We start from the raw sequence: 8,667 nt of genomic DNA, 5'->3' as shown, positions 1-8,667 counted from the left end.
ATGCTCCACCCCCTCTATGAGTGCACTGCCATATATATATATATCTTTGTTAGAAAAGAGCACACTCACCAGGAGCAATAGCAAGTATTGTATTTTTCTAAATTCACAGCATAGTAGCTTGGGGGGGGGGGGCTTTCAAGATTTTGCTATGGGGCCTACAACTTTCTAGTTACGCCTCTGATGGCACCTGTGCGCCATGGTTATGTCAACATTTGTCATGTTGAGCAAGGTCATGTCTACCAAACTTACCAGCCGTGGGGACAAACCAGTATGATGGGACAGTTAAATTAGGACTATCCCACCTAAAAAGGGCCAGTTGCAAGATAAATCGTTGTGCAAAGTGTGTGAGTAGTTAATGACATGTTCACTTTCATTGATCGGCTTGGATCTTCATCTGACAGCAAACCCAGGTAAGTGGACTTTTATCAAGTAAGTTAAACTCTAGTGTACAGTATGGTTGGCAACAGTCAATACAGTGACGCAAGTTCATCCCAAACGCCCGGAGGCAAGTTATAATTTGGCTCCACCCCCCCTAAAAAAAAGGGATAATAAATATGGTGCATATCTATCTATCTATCTATCTATCTATCTATCTATCTATCTATCTATACGCACAAACACACTAAAAATAGAATATGTGAATTTGTTTCTATTAAGACTATTTGCTCAAATAAATTTGTAGGATATCCCCCCAAAACACCCTTTTTCGGGTATATACAGCTATGCGTTAGTCACAGATAAGATAGTTACCTGTATAGTGCAATTAGCATGAGGCTCAGAGTCCACCTGAAGGAGCAGAAAGCCATTGGAGAAAGCCATCTGATGTGGGGTGGGGAGCCCTCCTGATACCCCTGATGGAGAGGAAAGCCATCTGATGTGGTTGAGGAGTCTCCTGATTCCCCAGATAGATGAAAAAAACACCTGATGTGGGGGCTTTGAGGACTGAGCTTGTGTCAAGATACTGTAAGACTGCTACTGAGCTGGAACTACAAATCTCAAAATGCCCAGTCTACTGCCGACTGCTTCACATGCCGGGAAGTTGCTCCACCAAAGATCTGCCCCCAGACTCTGTTGCTGGTGCCCCAGGCCCCCTCCTCCCATGCCCTCTTTCCCGCAGCTCCATCTGGTGCATCCTTGTTGACATCCAACTCCTGGAAGATCTGCAGCTGCGCTTATGCTCGGGCCCGCAGCACAGGTCAGCGGCTAGAACTGCCACCATAGAAGAGGTGCCAAGTATTGGGCGGCCGTGACGGTACACTCTGGGTACATATTTACAGCCCTAAGAACTTACAGGAGCTTTAGGCACTAGAAGGGACAGTTAGGGTCAGGAACCTTCCCCGACGGTTAGGGTTAGGTACCAGGAGGGAGGGTTAGGCACTAAGGGGAGGGTTAGGGTGAAGATTAGGGTTAGAAATAAACAAACAAAAAAACGTGCTGAACATTTTTTTTGTCGACCATATGCATGGCGACCTTTCGACTCCGTCAACCATTTGTACATGTCGATCTTTAGTGTATCGACCTTTTGTCCCTGTCGACCTATTGACTGTCTAACATCAGGTTTCTATCTACTGTAGACATTGTCTACCTTTTTACTGTAGATCTTTCAATCCACATATGTCCTTTATCACAAAGCAATATAGTGATCAGTGAAACAATGTCACACTGTGATGCCATGCTAATTTTTATGGTTTATTTTACTAGTGTGATGAAAAGTTGATTACCTTATTATGGCCAGTCTATGAAATGATAATGGCAGTACACCTCACGGGGGCTAAATATCTTATTAAAGGGTTTCAAGTATACCTAACCATTTAGAAAATAGGTGTTGTATGTGTAGAAATATAGGAAAACACTATGGCCCTGATTCAGAGCCGGACGCTCTGACCAGTGCGCTCGCTCTGAATCAGGGCCCACCTCCATTAATATGGAGCGTCCTCCTGGACGCTCGTATAGCTGTGGGTCACCACCCACAGCATATACGAGCGTGCAGGATGATGGTCGCGATGGTCTTGACCATCGCCACTGCGAGCAACAGCCTGCGGTTGAGGTTTTCAACCGCAAGGCCAGGAGTGATTTTGGCTCTATCAGAGCCAAAATCACTCCCACTGACATCACTAGTGATGTCAGTGGGGCCGGCTTCATACGGGAGGCGTTCCCTTGGGAACGCCTCCGTCTGGCAGGCACGCCCCTGGCACGCCCACCAAAGGGGGCGTGCTGTCATCCAACATCGACAGCACGCCCCCTTTGATGAGACACTCTGAGCGAAGGAAAGTCCTTCGCTCGGCGCGTCTCGCGCATGCGCACGACGGAGCTCCCTCCATCATGCGCATGCGCAGTGCAGACCATCGACCCACTTGCGAGCGGACAGCCGCCTGCGAGTGGGTCTGAATGAGGGCCTATGTTTTTGCAGAGTTTTCATCTTTCCATTTCAGGTGATATAAGGTATTTCCTTTTATTTTTTATCTGACACTCTTGTAGGTGCAAAAAAAGGCCTAAGTTGTAACATGTTCATACTCACAGAATGACAGGTAAAAGTCATGTTTATGTAACATGAGGGCGGTAAGTGTTACCGGGTGACACCTCTGTGTGGGCTCTGAACTCACAGGTCTGTCAGTAATGTGTGTACACACAAGGACGCTGCTGCACTGACAGGGACACTGAGCCGGGGGCGGGGCTAGTGATGTCAGGGGGCGGAGCAGGAATCTGTGCTGGGGCTAATGCTACTGCTGAGAGGACGCATCATCAACCTGCAAGGAGTGGCTGCTCCTTCCCTGCTGCAACAAGGCACCCTGGTCTACCCTGCTGCCTCCAGCACCCTTGCTGTGCCACATCCTGGGAGAGGGGGGTAACGCATTGGAAGGAAAGGGGACTATTTAAGGTATTTGCTATGGCAGCCCTTCGTTGATAGCCTAGTAAGAAGGATATTAAGAAACACCGGTCTCTAGGTTGTTTACTGTGTTCATGGCAGGAAGATGCTTACCAACCAATGGTCTGCGCTTTCATCAGCTGGCCTGTGTCTGCATTATTGGCAATGCAATTTGCAGATCTGCCCAGTGCACGCACACACGTATTTATATAGATATATTGCATTACACTGCTGCAGTACTTGTTTTATATAATATGTATCTTTGATGATGCTTATCTTCCCCATTATATTCTACAGCTGTCTCATTGGCCTGGAGAGAGAGTCCAGTCTGCTGACATTCTCATTCCTTTTACTGACATGCACCTTTCGTTTCTATTTGTTGTGGATGTTGTATATACATTGAGTTATATGGTTGGACATAGTGCATGTTTAAATGCTCTGCTTAAAATACAGATGTAACTGCCAAGTAACTATATTAAAAATAATTACCTGAAACAGCCATAGCTAACCTGCTGATTATGGGGTATACAGCTGAAGATGTAAAGAATTATGCCAATTTTAGTAATACAATACTTTGGTCTTCACTACTTCTGTAGGGGGCTGGATATATGTAAAAGCACTTTCTGTATTTTGTTTTAATGCTACTCGAAATCTTTTTCTAGTTACTAAAGGTGTTATAATATTTTAGTGTATATACTGTGGAATCATTCCTCCTGAAGTAGGGGTAGTGGTTAGTAATGACACTATATCCAGATAAACTCTGAGTATGCAGCTTGCCTTGGTTAGTGTGAAATATATACTGTACAGTCCTAAGGGAAAGCTGCCTTGTCACCAAGTCCTCCAGTGCTAGTTTTTGCTTTGATCCAATGGTTCTCAAACTCTGTCCTCAGGACAGTTCATGTTTTCCAGGTCCCCTTTGGATCTTTAAAATGTGATAGTTGGGAATACACCTGTGCACCTGCTACGAAAATATGACCTGTTAGGGGTCCTGAGGTCCATAGTTGAGAAACACTGCTTTACTCCTTAGTGCCATATGGCAACAAATAGACTAGGTTTCCCTCCTTACTACATTCTCCTATCCAGATGCTTTGATCTTTCCCAGGCAGCCTTTCTACCTGCACTGAATTATTGTCATACAGGTAAACTGTTTCCTGCCAGCCTTGCTTTATTCTTGGAGATGACATTGTTTTGAAGTGGCAATTAAGTATCCATTAGAAAATAAAGTAATAAAACCACTGCACTCGCCACTCCTAGATTTAGGGTGCAAACCTGCACCTGCCATTCCCAGGCCTGGGGTGCAAAGTGGCCTGTGACCACATTGCTTAAACAAATAAAAACACAAAACTCAGCACTCGCCATTGTTAAATCACTCACTATAATACATAAATAATAAGAGTTTTGGTTCATGCATTGATCAATGCATTTAAGCCTGCAGCCCACATCACGGGACCCCACTTCTCTGCAGGTCCTACATTATCCGTCATACTTATGGAAACCTGGTAGCTGCTATCACAGAGTTTAAACTGAAAACATGTTATCTGGTTTAAAGCTCACCTGCTAACTAACTTATGAAAAAAAGATATAACTTGGCCAGCAATCCATAAGGATATAGCTTTCTGTTGTGCAGAGGTTATGTGGCTGGCTCCTGTATGGCTCACACAAACATTGTTGACAGCAGGGCTTCCAGGAAGTTTGTTTCAGATATATTGTGTGTGTGTGTGTATATATGTATATATATATATATATATATATATATATATATATGTGTGTGTATGTGTGTATATATATATATATATATATACACACACACACACACATCTGTGCAATACGAATGGTTGTGAGTTTGTGGTGTGTTGTAGTATTTGCTGATACCACTTCTTGGCAGGAGTCTGTGTACTATTCACAACATAGCACCTGTGATTGGAAAATCGCTTTAACATGGATATTATACCACTATGTACTGTATACCTTTCAACATGGTTCAATATTATACGATTATGTATGCCTAATGATGGCTTCAACCAGGGCCGCAACTAGGGGGGGGCTGGAGGTGCACGTGCACCGGGTGAGCCGCTGTACCTGGTGCCAGTGACCTCCAGCCCAGCGCTGCAGAGAGGCTCCAAGCCGGACGTCCGCTGGTAATATTTATTACCAGCGGGCGCTCGGCTCCTTCTCTGCAGCGACGCGGTGTAGCCGGAGCCGGAGGCTGGAGTTCTCTCCCGAACTCCAGCTTCCGGCTCTCCCCACGGGCACTATGGGGGAGACGTCATGACATCTCCCTCATAGTCCCAAGGAGCAGCCCGCGGACCGGACGCGACGCTGGATGCAGGAGCGGGGTTCAAGGTAAGTATTTTTTTTTTTAATAAGCTGCACTACAGGGGCATTATTATGGGGGCAGGGGCATTACCACAGGGGCATTACTATGGGGGCATAGGCAATAAGGGGCATTACTAATGGGGCATGAGCACTACAGGGGCATTACTATTGGGGCATGGGCACTACAGGGGCATTACCACAGGGGCATTACTGTGGGGGCATGAGCACTACAGGGGCATTACTGTAAGGGCACTACAGGGATATTACTATGGGGCATGGGCAATACAGGGGCATTACTATGAGAGCATGGGCACTACAGGGGCATTACTATGAAAGCATGGGCACTACGGGGGCATTAATATGGGAGCATGGGCACTACAGGGGCATTACTGTATGGTGGGCACTACAGGGGCATTACTATGGGGGTATTAACATATGGGCATTACTATGGGGGCATTACAATATGGGCACTACTGCAGGGGGAATTACATGGGGGGCGCCAAATTACTGTCTTGCCCCTGGTGACAAAAATCCTAGTTTCGGCCCTGCTTCAACACTCTACCAGCTCTACCTATATGTATATTTGTGTCATCCTCCACAGATGTATCGAACATGTTTGAGCTTTATAAATACCTGACAGACTAATTATTCTTGACTCACAGTGAAAGCAGCAAATACCACTGGCCTGTATGTTGGTATGGCACTTAATTGTTTGCTGTCCTGTCATATCAATGGTATTTATCTTTAATTAAGGTAATAATTTCTTTGATATTCTTCAGAGCTTATTTATTTGTGCAAGCAGGGCTTGTGCTGTAACTCACAGGAACCAATACAATATTTGCTTTTACTAGGCTAACTACAGTGGACTACATAAATGTGATTGGTCACTATTGATTGCAGTATATTACCTCTTTTCCACCAAAAACCCAGGTCCGACCTGGGTTTTTGGACATGGTTCCAACCCTGGTCAGACCCATTTACACTGCAGCTTCGATCTGGGTTACTCCCAGGTCAGCCCTGTTCACACTGAACTCAGGACTGCCCTGCTAAACCTGTGAGGTCATAAAAAGTGGTGGTTGTGGGGCATTCACCTCCCAATCAGCTCATTTTAGGCATGACCCAGGTCAGATAACCCGGGTGGAACCGTTTACACTGCACCATTACCCAGGTCCATCCTGGGTCCAACACTGGTGGCTACCTGGGTTGGATTGCTGGGTCACTTGACCTGGGTTATTTTTCAGGAACCCTTTTACACTGAGCTGCGACCCGGGTAGACCCAGCAAAAACCCAGGTTTTTGCTCTGGTGTAAAAGGGGTATAACACAGAAATCTGCATCATGTAATTAAATATATCTCATTGGTTTGATTATCAGAGATGTTTGGCTGTGCATATCCCCTATATTTACGGTGGCGCAACATTGTTCATTTTCCTGTGCACCTCTCAGTTTCCAGAGAAAAATGTTGATTTTGGTGACTGCAACCTACCAGTGTTCCCAACGGTACTTCATAAACATATGCGAGAATGAAATTTCCCTCATGGGATAACAGTATAAAGGTAATGGTAGGTGGCATCACTGTACTGTGACACCTTGGAAATGCCCAGACCTGCATCAGTTGTAATCTGACATCTTGTGAGTAAGTTTAAACACTGGCTACGCTGCTCATGGCCAGGAAAAGCTGGTGCTATAGATGAAATCCCTTATAGTCTGTCAGGAGTAGTGCGGCTACCTGGGCGAGCATAACAGTTTGCTTTGATTTTGTTTTTCAATTCTTGTACATTTCAAATTATGATCAAAGGAATATTTTGAGATCAGTAAAATTGTTAGAAAATTTAGTGACCGATATCTATACTGACTCAAAGCCCTCTTAATATTATTTGTAAAGGCTGCAATTATCGAGCTGATTGGCCCGATAATCGCATAGTGTATGGCCACGATCGAGCATCAATTTTCAGATCTATTGAGTATGAGAAATCTTCCAGCATGCCTGACAGATGTGAGAATTGCTGCCCACAGTAGATATATTCACCATCAGACAGACCGACCAATTATCTGACCGTATATATAGCAATGCCAGATATTTGATCTGTCAGATGGTGAGTTTGTTCTCACAGTGTATGGCCAGGATAGGACGCAGAAGTGCCTAGCAGCAAAGTGTTTTCTGGAGAACAAATTGTAGGCAGCAACACTGTAATTACAGTGGTAATTGCCTTTTCTGAAATACAAATTGATAGCTATGTACTATGACAGTTGCTGTTTTGGGGGCGGTTTACTCAAAGGCTTACGTTACATTCGCTTTGGTCCGTTTAAGACTGACGTGTGTGGTAGTATGATATACCCTGTATGAATAGATCCACGTGAAGTACATACTGCACATAGAGGATGCACTTCAGTGGAGGTATATAACACTGGCATAGAATACAGTGGGGCAGAAGTACATGGTACAAAACAGGTAATAGCATATACAGCAAACAGTGATGCAGTTCGGGCAAGACCTATACGGGTGACTGAAACGTATGTAATATGATACCCACTGAATCAATAGATCCACGTGTTTGTTCATCCTGCCCAAAAAAAGAACCATCCGAGGCAGCCATCTGGGGCGCACTGCATAGGTTGCATCTGGCACGTTATGCAAACAGCGGAAGTATTACATACAGGCAGAGAGAATAAATAAATAAAATACTGTATTAAAACAATGGTGACAGCATTATAAGTAAAAAAGTATGTTAAAGTTAATCAGAAATTAAATATTATTGAGTAAACTGCAACAAGCCGCATGCGCCTAGCGTCTCCCCCGCTCTTTGTGTGCGGTTTAGTCCTATCCAGCAGTTTATTGAGTGTGATATGGCTGCAGCATGACACTGCCCCTGGTCCCAGTGTCAGGGGAGTTACATTGAAGGTGGGGTAGTAGCATTCCCGAGCTGCAGTGTTAGAGAAATTGTTTGATTTTGGGTTAGAAAGTTGTCCAATCCCAGTTCAAACTCCGGTTCTAACTCCATGCTTACATTTAAAGTCATCTCTGAATGGGCCTTATGGGATTTTTATTCAAATACTATTCAACCACTATGAGCAGTGTGTGCTGGGCTGCTGTGGATGGGGAGCTGTGCCGGAGTAGGGTAAGTAGTACCCGCTCGCGGCTCCCCCCCATTCTCTGCACCCCTGTGTACGGGCGATCGGCTGATTGCCCGTAGACACTTGTGTTTGGACAGCTATGTCTGCAGACATATCTGTTCATTGGCTGTGCAGCACAGCTAATGCGATATGTCTGTGAACGACGTAGTTCAGACATATCGTCTGTACACACTGGCCAACAGGGCCCGATATATTGGCCGATCAACTGATCGCCCAATATATCGGCCAGTGTGTACCCAGTATTAGTATGTAACTGTCAGTGAATCTGATATAAGATAGATGTTTCTTTTTAGAAGTTGTGGGTTAATTTGAGCTTACTTGATTATACACTTTGACTGTGGAGTCTTGCTCC

General features: G+C 44.9%; 1 protein-coding gene across 5 annotated transcripts in view; it reads left to right on the top strand.

The window, feature by feature from the left end:
- The first annotated feature begins 2,704 nt into the window (after nt 1-2,704).
- Nucleotides 2,705-8,667, top strand: part of INPP4A (inositol polyphosphate-4-phosphatase type I A) — a 165,034-nt gene continuing 159,071 nt past the window's right edge. For 3 of the 5 annotated variants that reach the window (XM_088454107.1, XM_088454104.1, XM_088454105.1), the window contains exon 1: nt 2,706-2,878. The gene's annotated coding sequence lies outside the window, so the exon portion shown is untranslated. Of the gene's footprint in view, nt 2,879-8,667 lie in introns of all 5 variants that reach the window. The other 2 variants (XM_088454106.1, XM_088454103.1) reach the window with 1 other exon arrangement.

The sequence above is a fragment of the Taudactylus pleione genome, unplaced genomic scaffold (assembly GCF_031769625.1).
Source record: "Taudactylus pleione unplaced genomic scaffold, aTauple2 ptg000609l, whole genome shotgun sequence".
NCBI lineage: Eukaryota > Metazoa > Chordata > Amphibia > Anura > Myobatrachidae > Taudactylus > Taudactylus pleione.
The sequence above is the reverse complement of the archived record's forward strand: the minus strand, read 5'-3'. Positions and strand labels throughout refer to the sequence as shown.